Source organism: Myotis yumanensis, unplaced genomic scaffold, assembly GCF_028538775.1.
Source record: "Myotis yumanensis isolate MYYU_CA2020_CCGP unplaced genomic scaffold, mMyoYum1.0.hap1 SCAF_16, whole genome shotgun sequence".
Classification (NCBI taxonomy): domain Eukaryota; kingdom Metazoa; phylum Chordata; class Mammalia; order Chiroptera; family Vespertilionidae; genus Myotis; species Myotis yumanensis.
In genome coordinates this window covers 51,101,855-51,115,160 of record NW_027223767.1, presented here as the reverse complement: position 1 = coordinate 51,115,160, position 13,306 = coordinate 51,101,855, and the positions used below count along the sequence as shown (strand labels likewise).

Here is a 13,306-nt window from a genome sequence, read left to right as displayed (position 1 = left end):
AGGGCTGATTTTTCTGGGTTTCAAGAAGAGAACTCGCTGCTTTGGTTGCAACGACAGACAGGGTCACCAGAGCGGACAATGTCCTTTTTCTTAGAGGGGGGCAGCCTCAGCGAAGGATGGGAGCCCCCCTGCACACCATCCTTCAGCGAGAAGGCCCAAGACCCCTCCATGACACCCACACACAGCGAACCAGGGTCTGGTCCCCAAAAGAGCCTGAAGCAATGGGGTCACCGATGAAACCCCCTGGCCCGAACACAGCTGGCCAGGGCCACCCCAGGGAGCTCTGAAATCACACGGCTGTGGAGACACCCTGCTTGCTATTCCCCGTGGAAAACACCCACATTCACGTTTACCAGCTTATTTGTAACCAGTGGACGTCAGACGCAGGAAGGAGCCGGGAGGGGGTAGTTTTCTTGCGTGAATGACTAACATAGACTACAACAGGCAAAGCAAGAAAGCAACTCTGCACCCTGAGGCTGATGGCTTGGCCTCCGGGAGCTGCAGGGACTCCCGGTGTCTGAGTGCGAGCCTGACCCCTGAATTCCCAGGTGGGCTAGTGGGGTGCTGGGACAGCCTCACTCGCCACAGATGTTCAGGCGGCCCCGACACTTGCATCTCCTTCCTGCGAGGGCCTGTGAGTTGCCTGCACCCACAGTTAGCAGCCAGGGGCCTCTCTTGGGGACCAGGCGGCTTGTGCAGGAAGCATCCCAGGCCTGGGAGGAGGTTGTTTACAGTGGTGTCAGGGGCAACCGTGGCCTAAAGTAAGAATCCAGTAAGAAGAATGTGTCTCAGGTTTCTCGGTCGCCCTCCCAGGACACACGGGGCCTTACGGATCCTCATTCTTGAATTGTTGTTTGTCCCAAACGCAGTGACCACCTCGGCCCCGGCGGTGTCAGGGGTGGGCGAGCCGGGAACACTCAGGACTTTCTCCTTCCACCTCATTATCCAGCCTGTGACCCTGAAAGCGCCCTGGAGTGGGGCTGGAGGGGAAGGCGAAGGGGCAGAGCGAGCAGCTGGTGCCAGCCTCACACGCTGCGGTCCTGCGGGCAGGGGTGGCGCGGCCTCTCAAGGACACGGGGAGGTGACCAGGAAACCCCACGGGGACAAGGAACGGGAAGGTATCCCTGGCAAGTCGCCCATATTCCGTTCCCACACATAATCCGTTTGTTTCACGTATTTTTGAAATTCCGAAGTAAAGGATCCTGCTATTGCAATATTTAAACCTCAAAGTGTGATGCAAACAAAGTTTAAGCAGAAAAGCTGTCTTTCTGGACGAGAAGGTCACGTGCATGTCTGGAAAGAGGTCTCCGAGGGCAAGGACCACAGGTGGCGATTGCTCAAGGCCCAAGTTAGCTGTTAGCTGCTCAGGGCTGCCCCAGCCCCTGGGCTGACACGCCTCGGAAAGACACCATCCGTACAGACAACTGCGCTTTAGTTCTTCTCGTCTCAAAGGCGGTATGTGTATGCCCACGACAACTTCAGGGGTCTCCGGGGCCTTCACTCGGGGGGCGGCCTACAGTCCTTCGCTGCAGCTGCCCGTCTAAGGGACATTGTCCCCTCTGGTGACCCTGTCTGTCGTTGCAACCAAAGCAACGCGTTCTTCTTGAAACCCAGAAAATACAGGTAAGAAAAAAAGGGGTGGGGGATGATCCTTACACTTAGAAATTCAACTTCTTTACTTTTCATTGTGGCCCCCACCTCCGAAACTGGAACCTACAAGAATGTTAGGTCACACGACAGAGGAATTAAGGCTGCAGATGGAATTCAGGGTGCTAATCAGATGACCTTAATATAGGGAGAGATTAGCCTGGGTTGCCCAGGTGGCCCGGTCACCCCAAGGGTCCTGCCCACACCGGGATTGCAGCTCAGTGAGAGGGGGGCCTCGAACTATGAAGTCATATTCCTGGGTCCTTTTCGGCCACTAAGCGCGTGGTACTTTGTTACAGCAGCCACAGGAAACGAATACAATTCTTTTAGTTCTTTTTCTTTGCATACATATTTTCACCCAAAATCCGGGACCACACTGTATGTAACATTTTGAATAATCTCTTATAAAGCATAGCATCCAAGCGGGAAATCACAAATCCTCAGCACACGGCTGAACTAGGTCAGAGACCACAGCTCCAACCAACCACGAACTCTTACACCCCGGTCCCGGGTACCCTTACCCTAGTCCCCCCCTCCCTCCCCAAAGGCAACCTCTCTTGACATCTGCATCATAGCCTAGTTTTCCTGTTCGTGAACTTCGTAACTGGAATCACACAAGCACACAATGTTTTCGTTTTTATTGAGGAAATATTTACACAGTGAAAAGCACGTTAGGTCTGTTTTTCACATACACAAGGAGACACCTACGTCCACCCTGTGGATGGATTAAGATAAGGACCCGTTGCCTAGCAGCCAGTGTGGCTCAGTGGTTGAGCATCAACCTATAAAACCAGGAGGTCAAGGTTCCATTCCTGGTCAGGGCACAGGCCCGGGTTGCAGGCTTGATCCCCCATGTGAGGCATGCAGGAGGCAGCTGATCAATGATTCTCTCTCATCATCGATGCTTCTATCTCTCTTCCTTCCTCTCCGATATCAATAAAAACATATTTATTTAAAAAAGATAAGGATTGCCCTAACCAGTTTGGCTCAGTGGATAGAGCGTCGGCCTGCAGACTGAAGGGTCCCAGGTTGGATTCCGGTCAAGGGCATGTACCTTGGTTGCGGGCACAACCCCAGTAGGGGGTGTACAGGAGGCAGCTGATTAACGTTTCTCTCTCATCGATGTTTCTAACTCTATCCCTCTTCCTTCCTCTCTGTAAAAAACATATATATATATATATATATATAGAGAGAGAGAGAGAGAGAGAGAGAGAGAGAGAGACCTGTTCCAAAAGCCCCCTACCCCTGCCAGCCCATGTCCCAGGCCCCCATAACCAGTTTCCTGAGCCGCACACAGCATTCCTGCTGCCTGATTTTAGACTTTGTGTAAATGAAACCACACAGTCCGCTGACACCTGCTTTCCCCTCGCTCCTAAGCCCTTTCCACTGTACCTCAGGTAACTGATCTCCCCTTTTGGCCTCTGGTTGCTTCCAGTTTGGGCTAATTTTGAGAATTAAATCTCTTTCACTCCGAGAGGGTGTAGGTCTGCCTCTGGCTCCTCCCACTGTCCTCACACCAGCCACTTCCGTAACTGGTTGTGCAAGGCCAGGCTCTGATGGGAAACTGAGGACTGTCTCCCCGCCCCCTCCCAAGACGACTGTCTTCTTAGTCCCACGACGCAGGCCACTTCCTCCCCCTGCAGCCTGGCCACCAAGGGCACTTCCTCTCGGAGCTCAGTCAGGGGTCCAAGGGCTGCAGGGACTGGGCTTCCTGTTCTCATGCAGGAACTGTCCTCTTGTGCTCCTTGGAAGACAAAGAATGTTCCTCAGTGAACACCCAGTAAACAAGTCCCCTCCTCTCTTCTGGGGAACAGGCAGAAGTCAGAGGCGAGGCAGTTTGCCTGCAGTTGGTTCCAACTATTGTGTTGTTTGTACGGGAAGTTCAGAACTGAGAAGCACAGGGTATTCCAAGGAAAATATTTGTAAGCCGACAAATGATGAATTATGATACCACTTTCCAAAAATGTGCAGATTAGGATATTCATGTTTTACTGACTTGGTTAATGTGGTGGATGATTATCTGCTGACCTACCGTGAAACTGGGGACTCTGATGGCTGGGGGTGAGCGGTGTTAGAAGAAGAAACAGGCCAAAAATAGAGTCGCTTTTACTCAGCCACGTCAGCAAACCCAAACCTTATAACCGATCTAACTGCAGTTGCCGCTCCTCCCAGGAGTGCAATTTCAAACCAATGGGTCTGAGAGTGAGGTGATCTGCCTGATAAGACCCTGCCACCCCTCCACCCAGGGACCTGGCGAGAAAGGGTCCTTTCTCTCCTTTTGCTGGTAACTCCCCTGCCCCGCCCTTCCAGCTGTAAGACCCTCGGAGCTCCTCGGCTGTCCAATGGGATGCGCCCAGCGGGCCTCCAAGTTTACTGGGTCGAACGCTGTCCTTTAGCAGCAGATACCAAGCACTCGTGGGTTATTTTGCTCCTTTTAGAACACGTGGAGCGGTAAACGCTTCCAGGGCCAGGTATGAAAATAAATGCTACAGGAAGTAGAACAGTCAGTCACTGGAAGGCAGCTGAACAATCTGATTAAACATCCTTTATTTCATCATTTTTGTCTTGAGACAGTTTGAACAGAATGGAGATGAAATAAACATTTCGAGTGAAATGACGCCTATATACAATAACCTTCTAAAACTGGGAGCCCTAGCCCTAACCGGTTTGGCTCAGTGGATAGAGCGTCGGCCTGCAGACTCAAGGGTCCCAGGTTGGATTCCGGTCAAGGGCATGTACCTTGGTTGCGGGCACATCCCCAGTAGGGGGTGTGCAGGAGGCAGCTGATCGATGTTTCTCTCTCATCGGTGTTTCTAACTCTCTATCCCTCTCCCCTCCTCTCTGTAAAAAATCAGTAAAATATATTTTTTTAAAAAAACAAAAACCTGGGGCCCCACCCCCTGGCTTGTCTCATTTCATTCACCTGTGTGTGTGCACGCACGTGGGAGTGCGTGGGGCAGAGGGGCTGAAAACAATGGCATGAAGGTCAATCCCATCACATTCAGAGACGGTGGAATGAAACCCATCAGCAGGGGCCCTTTGTCACAGGGACTTCCAGTGCCACCGATGGGCTGGAACCTCCCAAGTGAAGCTGGAACTCCCCCTACCCTCCATGGGTCCATAGCGAGGGTGGCTGAATAAATTAAAAGCCTTCCTCCTGCCCCGGATCTGAAGTCATTAAAACTCGACATGGGGCTGCTTCCCTCCAATACACAGTGACCTGATGTAAACTGCACCCCGGGGGATGAATGAGCTCCTGCAGGTGACGCACAAGCCATTGCTCGCGGAGCTGCTGGCTGGACACGGTGTTCCCAGGGGACCTCGGCTGCCGGGGAGGTGAGGGCAGGGGGAGGCTCAGGACGGAGGCTGGAGCCACTTCTCTCCTGACCGCAGGCAGATCTGAGTCACTTCCATTTCCCCTTCCCTGGAGGAGGGAGTCGAGGGTGATTTCCTTGATTATTAGCAAAATCAGACTAAAAAGGCAGGTGAAGGATGCCAGTTCTTTTGTTTTGCTTTCTGAACTCCGTCTTCCTAAAAGCAGAACCTCCCACAGAACTCGATGTCATAAATCCCCTCCAAGGCTGAGTCACGGCCTGGGAGACTGGCTCCTGTCACTGGCTACGACACGGCACCACACCACCACCTGGGAGAAGTGTCCGGGGCAGTGCCCGCCCTGGCTCCGCGGTGTGGCCTCAGGCCAGCGGCTGGGCTGGCGAGAAACGCAGGGTCCCAGGCACAGCCCCGGCCGCTGCCCACACCCTGCCCGACAGACCAGGGGGTTCATGCGCTCACTGCTTGGGAAGCGCTGAACTAGGCCGTACACGCGTTTATGTACAGACCTTCCTGACCAAGTCACACGTCTAACCAAGACAGACGTGACGCCGAGGTCCCAGAGAGGGCTCGTGAAATAAAAACCTGGTCTGGACCAGGCTTGGGACAGAGCCCTCTGAACCCGACGTAACGCACAGCCTCCTTCTGGGGTGAGGCTGGCATCCCTGACACCATCTGCAAGGCCTGGGGGAAACCAGTCACCCGCCCAGCTGGCGGCCGGGACCCGGAGCCAGCGGTTCTGTGTTCAGCCTGACGGCGATAATCCAGCCTATTTCCTATGAAATATCCCTACCTCGCCCCTGGCACCCGAGACTAGAACAAAACTAACACACACTCAGAGCGAAACGGTCTGAAGTCTCCTCTCCCTCATCTAATGAAATTGGAACGGACAGAGCACTCACTGTGCTGACCTCGTGTGAAGTTATGCCGAGGCTACCAGGACATGTGGGGAGAATTAGCGAGAGGTTCAGAGAAAGCCCAGCCAAGACACAGCAAGACCACGAGGAGAGAACAAGAAGGAAATGCAGAGCTGCCGCGCCAGGTGCTGGGGAGCCCTGGTGGGTGCATCACACACACTGCCTGCAACCGCAACAAGCAACACAAGATGGACGGGAGGGGTCGCAGCGAGGCGCAGCCTGAATCCACCGGAGAGCAAGTCCGCAGGCAAAGGCAGAATGAGCCAAAAGGAGCAGCACAACCTGCTACTCAGAACTGGGGGGGGGGGGTCTGGAAGACCGAGCTAAGCGACCTGAAGACGATCCCGGAGGGAGGCCTGGGGGAAGGGGTGGGTGGGGCAGGGGCTGCTCCCTCTCAGCCTCTGATCCCACGATAATAACAACAGCGCATTATTATTACTTCAGGGGAAAAATTATAGTCCAACACCAAGCAGTGTTACACATAGTTCAAATGACCAGAGGAAGTGCACGCTTTATTTCATTTTGACTTAATATCTTCTTTTTTATCTCCCTCGTTAACCTTCAAAGGGCTGAAGGAATTTGGAACAAAGACAGCACATTAGTGAAGGCCATTTGCAGGAGCTTTGCCCATAACTCACGTGGGCACACATGTCGGTTTGACTTAAGGAAATGCACCCACTGGGGACAGCCAGCCTCAGGCAGGTCAGTATCAAAAACCCAAGTCGTGGAATTTGGGTGCAAAGGAATTTGGGGTGCAAAGGAGGTAGAGTCTTATTTTAATGCCACGCGATTTCTCAATGTCCTGCTGAGGGCGGCTGCCCTTCTGAAGCGGCGCTGCGAACCACCACACCGCACAGTGGACGGGACGGCCCGGAAGACACGTGACCCTCCGACAGCTCATGCGGCTCCACGCTAATTAAATTTGCAATGAAAGAACAGTTTTCTGCTGTAGCTGCATAATTCATGTGAAAAAGTGTTAGGACGAGTAACTGTTTTAAATGCATTCATTATGTGCAACCATGTGAAAGCAAACAGGCCTCTAGCTAGTGAGGATGCCAGGAGAACGCCCTTGGGTAGCCCTCTGGATAGCAGTTTACGTGATTTAAATAAAACTCACCTACTCTTTGTTGGAACAGCAAGCAAGCTGTTCCCCGAGGTGCAAACGGGCAGGAATACAGGTGGTGGCTTCATGAGGAGGCAGCAGACACGCAGGCCTCTCTGGCTTCCCCTACGAGGTGAAGGCACAGGTTGGCTGCAGGAACTTACCTGTCACATCCAAACGTTGTTTGTCCCTGTCCCTCGCCCCGTCAGAATTCAGCAGAGCCAAGAGCAAGCCTCTACAGCTGCCAGGGAAGAGCGCTCCCTCTGCAGACCGGGGGTCGGCTCAATGGGCAGATGTGCCAGCACAGACAGGAAATACTTCTAACGCAGCCTGCCGCTGGGGAAAAAGGTCCCTAAGAGATGAGGAGAAAATGGGCTACTGATGCTACTCACTGTAAAAGCCAAACCTTCTACCTGCCCTGCGAGACCTGGTCCCGCCTCCTCCCAGCCTCCCCGTAACGCCTCTTGTTCGCGCTCCTCTATATTGGCTGGACTGGCGACCTGTGCCCTGGCTGTCCCTCGACCTTGAATACGCTTCCAGGCTGTCACAGGACTTACCCCCTGACCTGAGGGTTGGGGCCTTTCCTGACCACCCTACTCCCCCCCCACCCCCGCCCTGTGGATTCCTTGTTCCCAAAGCCCTCGGCGTCTCATCTCCCCTCACGGGAAGGGAAGCCCAAGGTGGCCGGCGGCAAGTGTGCAATCTGACATGTCTAATCCATCAGAAAGCTGTCTCCGGGCTTGGGAGCCAGAGAACATTCAGCTCTGCACGGGGATTGCACTTGCAGAGCCGTAGCCTCCTTCTCCAAGTCAAAGCACTTTCTGACGGGGACAGCCAGCCATTAAGCCACACCGGCTCCAACAGCCTGTGTTCGGTCTTGACAAGTAGCTTTCGAGTCCAAGTCTGAGCAATGCTCTGGCCGCTCGTAAGCCCCTTTACACCCGACACGCTGGCCGGGACTTCAGACACTGGTCTGCGCTGCACCCACCCTACCCTTCCTCAGGCTGCGCTGAGTGACACCGGCCGTCGTCACCCGCAGAGAATCTCGACCAAAAGCCACATTGGAACGCGCTCTCATCCCCAAGTGCACAGCCCGGCCATGTCCCATGACTGCGTCTGGTTGGGGGGGGCGTCCACGTCGTGACACCCTAACACTCCCGGGCACTGTATGCCACTGGGCACCCTGGCAGATTCCAAAGAAAGAGCCCAGCCCTGCAGATGAACTCCCTACATAACTTTCCAGTGAAATAAGGTCCTGGCTAAATTACAAAAGAAAACCCAAAAAGCTGTATAGTTACAAAAGGGAAGTCTGGTGTGAGGCTGCGTCCCCTGGTGGACAGAGAGAGAAGTGCAGGACCTTGACTTGCTGTAACTGCTCCTTACTCCAGGCCTTCCGTGTCCACTGGTGGGATAGTCACTCCTGTCCTCACCTCCCTCTTCTCGACAGGCTCTTCCACCCTAAGTCCCAGACCGACCAATGGGGATACTCACACCCTCCTCGGTCGATCAGTGTCCCAGCAAGTGAGAAAGCAGAGGCAGGCGAAGGAGCCCGCCTCCCCATGCACCGTGTCACACCAGAAATACCAGGCACAGCTCAGGGGAAGCTGATCAGGACCTAACGCTCCTGATTAACCTGCCAAACCAAAGGCTGACCCGCTCCCCACCCGAGACTGCAGACATGGGCCCCCAGCTGCTGGGCCAGGCTGACCCCAGGCCAGACAGGCCAGGCGGCCCCGCAGCCACGGTGAGGAAGCGACATCTGCACTCGAGAGGCAGCGACCGGGCATCCACATTTATTCCAGAAATACCAGTCATGTACCAATTACCCAGTACCCACCCCATCTAACACAGTGTGTGACAGGCAATCATTACACTTTCTCCCTCGAAAGACAAGTAAGTAGTCAGTGGCCCAAACGTGAACACGATGAGGGTGAAAGGCCAAGAGCCCACAGAAACCCCCTCGGGAGCAGGCAGTGCCCAGACCCCGAACCCTCCCACAGCAGCACCTGGGCGGTCAGAGCTGGCAACGCGCTGAAATCCCAGGCGTGTGTAACTGACGGTGAGCGACGATCACGCACGCGTCCGAAGTGCTCCCGAGGGGTCACTGGACCTGCTCATGTCGCACCCTCGCCAGGCCCGCCTGGCAGGAGTCACCATCATGGCTGTTGGCCCATTTACCGAAGAAATAAGGTAAACAGGGACGTGGCTCCTCTGAACAAGGTGACCACCACGCTGCCCCGCACCAGCCACCCCTGCCCATCAGCTCAGCGAGCGATGGTCATTTCTGGACAGTTCATGCTCCCAAGGGTGACAGGCCCCCAGCGCTCACACCTCCTGTGTAAGTGCTCTGTGAGCCACCTTCCTGGGGAACAGTGCTGCCATCCATGCATCTCAGAAGCACAGGCGACGCAGACACATGTCACTGGGCACAGAAAACAGAGTGCGAAAAGTCTCCTTGGAGTCTGTCTCCATTTATTCACATCCATGCAAAACGGGGTCTTGTGCGGGTCAACATTCAAAATGATTTGGTCAGCGATTCAACCCAGCAGACCTGGCAGGTCCTAAGACGAACAACGACATTTCAGGCCCCGAGAAGCAGGCAGGAGTGCAATCAGCAGGTTCCCGCGCAGCACACACGTCTTCCCGGAAGCTCACCTGCGTAGAGAGCGCTTCGTCAGTTTCCATTCTACCTTAGCAGCCAGCATGCAGCGAAGCTACAACTCAGTGCCAGGGAGTGCCCTCCAAGATCCGAACTCTCCCTCCACCCATATGATGTGGAAGGTGCCCCGTGGGGACCCTGCTCCCATCAGTCCCTCCTCTTTTCAAGTCTTCGGGGTCCCTGGCCTCAAGGGCTGGTGCCCCCCTACTTCCCGGCAGTGGACTTCCCCATTCATGTTCTCCAGGCCGCCATGTGCACACCGCCACCTGGGCCTTCCTCGGGAACCTGCCTGCACTGCACAGCCCCTACCACCCACCAGCCTCTCATCCCTGCATTTTCGTCCCTTCCTCACGCCGTGTCTCCCCACCCCATCCCCAGCTCTGAGCTCCCCACACCCTCAAGCACTTCTGTGCTTCCTGCCTTTTGTCAAGTTTCATCAGCTGCAAACAGCCTTTACAGGGCCACACCCTGACGGGCCCCTTCCCCATGTCCCAGCACTCACTGCCGCCACCTCTCCAGATCTAAGCCCTGGCCACCAGGGACCACTCTCCTTCCCCCCACCCGCCTGGCTCAGACACAGCGCCCTGACCACTGTGGGTGCTGAAGATGTCACCCCTCTGTGCTGGCAACAAACCAGGCAAAGATGGGAGAGAGAATGCCGCTTCCCAAGGAGCAGGCTGACCGACAGCCAGGAAAATAAACTCGCGGGTCCACAGCCGTCACTCCAAGTGGGATCCTCAGGAGAAGTCAACACGGACTCTCCCCAGAGCGAAAGCCATCTTGGCCTTCCCCAGGGAGTAGGAGGAGGAGGAGCAGGAGATGGAGAAGGGCACCCGTGTCACGATTCCCAGACGGGTGTCACCACGCCCTCCAATACACTCCAGCCCCGCCCTGTCCAGCAGTGGCTGCTCCATTTTCAAAGCCAGTTCCTCAGCGGCACCAGCCTCGCTTGCAGGTGCTCAAGGGCCACGTGCAGCTTGTGGCCGCTCTGCCGGCCGGGAGGACACGGACCATGTCCATCACTGCAGAGTGGTCTCAGTGTTGTTCTGCAAGTAGTGTGCTTCTGAAATTACAGACTTCAGCCCATCACCCATGTTTAAAACCCATGACGACCCCCACATTCTTAGGAAAGACCCCAATGCTCCCATGAGCCACAGGCCGTGTGGTCCGGCCCTTCCCCACCTTCTCGGCTTGTTCCACCCCGTTCTCCGCCTTGCTTTCTCGGCTACCATGGCCTTCTTCCAGTTCATCTACCGGCCACACTTGCTAGACCACAGGGCCTTTGCACATGCCGCCCCCTGGCCTGCCCACCGAACTCCTGCTCATCCTTCAGAGTCTAGCTCAGGGGTCCTCAAACTACGGCCCATGGGCCACATGCAAATACAAATACTGTATTTGCTCCCGTTTTGTTTTGTTTTACTTCAAAATAAGATATGTGCAGTGTGCATAGGAATTTGTTCACAGTTTTTTTTTAAACTATAGTCCGGCCCTCCAACGGTCTGAGGGACAGTGAACTGGCCCCCTGTTTAAAAAGTTTGAGGACCCCTGGTCTAGCTCGAGGGTCCCATCCTCAGGAATGCCTTCCAGCCTCCTTCAGGCTCCTGGGGATACGCGTTCTCCTGGAAACCCTGCTTCCCTTCCCAGCAGCCCCCTCACCCTCTTCAGTGCGGCCATCTCGTCTCTCCGGCTGGGCTGGAGGCCCTGAGAACAAGGGCCAGGGCTGCTTCGTTTGCCGGTGCCCCTAACCATCCGGGCGGTGCCCGGCCAAAGGAACAGTAAATATTTATTGAACCGACACTGTTGACAGGTTTTTGAAAACGACCCGCTCTCTGGTTACTAATAACCACAGCAGGTCTTGTTTGCAGTATCATACATGATCATCAAACTGCTTCTAGAATGTTCACACCTGTTACTGCAAATTCAAAACCCGGGAAGAACTCCTCCCGGGAATTTGCTTTAGGTCAGGGTAGGGCTGCCCAGGTACGAGGCCGAACCCGCAACGGGGCAGGTTCAGCAACACAGGAGCCTTTCCCCAGACCACGCGCCCGCCGGCACCCCGTCCCGGGCCCGCCGACACCCCGTCCCGGGCCTGGCATACCCGGATCCCCCACGCGGCGCTCACTCCGGAAGTTCTCATCACGAGGAGCAGGCGGCAGCCGTCGCACGCCTTCTTCCCCCAGCCGCCGGGACTGGCGACTCCTCATTTTCCGAGGACACCCTGGGGAAGAGAGTCAAGGAGGGTCCCATTCATTCGGGGTCTACACGCTCCCCGAAAAGGCGCGGGCCGCCCAGCCGGGGACCGGAGGCTTTGCCGGCGTCTGCGGCGCCTCCTGCAACCGCTCACCTCCAACTTGGGGGCCCTGCGTCCGCCCAGTTCCCTCCTCGGTCCAAGTCCCCGTTGCTATGCGGGGAGCCGTCCCTGAAGTCCCGGGCCGCGAGCAGGGGCCTCCCGCCATCGGCGGGGTTTCGCTAGCGCCGGTGGCGGCGACAGGACCGCGTCACCCCGGGGCCAGGGCCGGCGACCGCCGGGGCCGAGCGGGACCCTCCCCTCGGAGACGAGCGAGCACGCGGATCCACATACTCCCACCCTCGCGCCGAAACCCGGGAACACGCGCACTTCCGGCCGGAAGTGACGACTTACCATCGAGGCGGCAGCTAGAGGGTCGCCCGCGGCTTTGAAACTGGGTCCTCCAAGGCCGTCTTAAAGGGGCCGCAGCCGGCGAGATGTTGGTTAAAGCGAATGAGCGCCTAGGCCCGAGGGGAGAACCCCGGGACAGGAGAAGCCTGCCAGGTGCACGTAGCTGAGCGTGCATCCCCTTTCCTCCTCCTCATGCACCCTGTGAAGGGAGCGGGCACAGTGATCACCCCTATTTTCCCAGAAAGAGACGTTGAGTTCCTTTTCCCAGCTCCGCCCGCCAGGAAGGGGCAGCGCCAGGTTCAAGGTTCAAGCCCAGCGCGTGCTCTTTGCACCACCCGAGGTGGCAGCAGGAGGCAGCTCAGGGCAAGGGTCCCTGCAGGGAGGCTGCCTTTGCCTATGGGGACAGCGGGATGCTGTCTGCACAGCTGGGCCTGGTACACACGAGGCTCCACGAATGGCGATTTTATTCCTCTGCAGAGGCGAGTCACGACCCTTGTCCGGACGCACCTGACGACCTGGAACCCCGTCCAGAAGGACAATAACCGCCGGATTGGAACCCAGAAGGCATCTGGTCAAGAGCAATCTCTCCGGCGTGAGGTTATTCGAACCCCCGCGCGCTGTGTCCTGGCGTCTCTGATGGTCAGTGGAGCTTGAAAAGGAAATCGACCCACGTGGCCACATCCATCAGTCGCTACATTTCTTTTCTCCTCGCGCCTTCCTTTCACAACAGCAGCTACCGAATGAGTCGCAGGCTCATGTCTTATGAATGCTGTCTCCCTCTCCTGGATTTCTTGGCGAGCGTCCAATCCATTACGATGACGGGAGAACCAGCCGGGGCGTCAGAGGCTCCAGCTGCCACAATGCTCGGCATTTATTCATCACCTGGGCCCACGCTGCTCCAGCTGTCACTCAGCACCACCAGCACCGCCACCCCTGCCCCAGGCTCCCTGCTTCGCAGCCAGGAGGCCCCGCGTGGGGCTGGGCCTTGCTGGGCGCCCTCAGCCCCGGGAATG

The 13,306-nt window shown here is 56.2% G+C and overlaps 1 long non-coding RNA gene and 1 other non-coding gene across 2 annotated transcripts; both read right to left on the bottom strand.

The window, feature by feature from the left end:
• Positions 1–2,283: 2,283 nt before the first annotated feature.
• Positions 2,284–12,255, bottom strand: LOC138994088 (uncharacterized). The gene is made up of 5 exons (XR_011468385.1): positions 12,000–12,255; positions 11,754–11,873; positions 9,003–9,651; positions 7,012–7,122; positions 2,284–3,391 (listed from the first exon to the last, which is right to left on the bottom strand). It is a non-coding gene; the product is annotated as an uncharacterized lncRNA (long non-coding RNA).
• On the bottom strand, positions 11,509–11,696 carry LOC138995246 (small Cajal body-specific RNA 16). The gene has a single exon (XR_011468570.1). It is a non-coding gene; the product is annotated as a small Cajal body-specific RNA 16 (non-coding RNA).
• Positions 12,256–13,306: the final 1,051 nt, after the last annotated feature.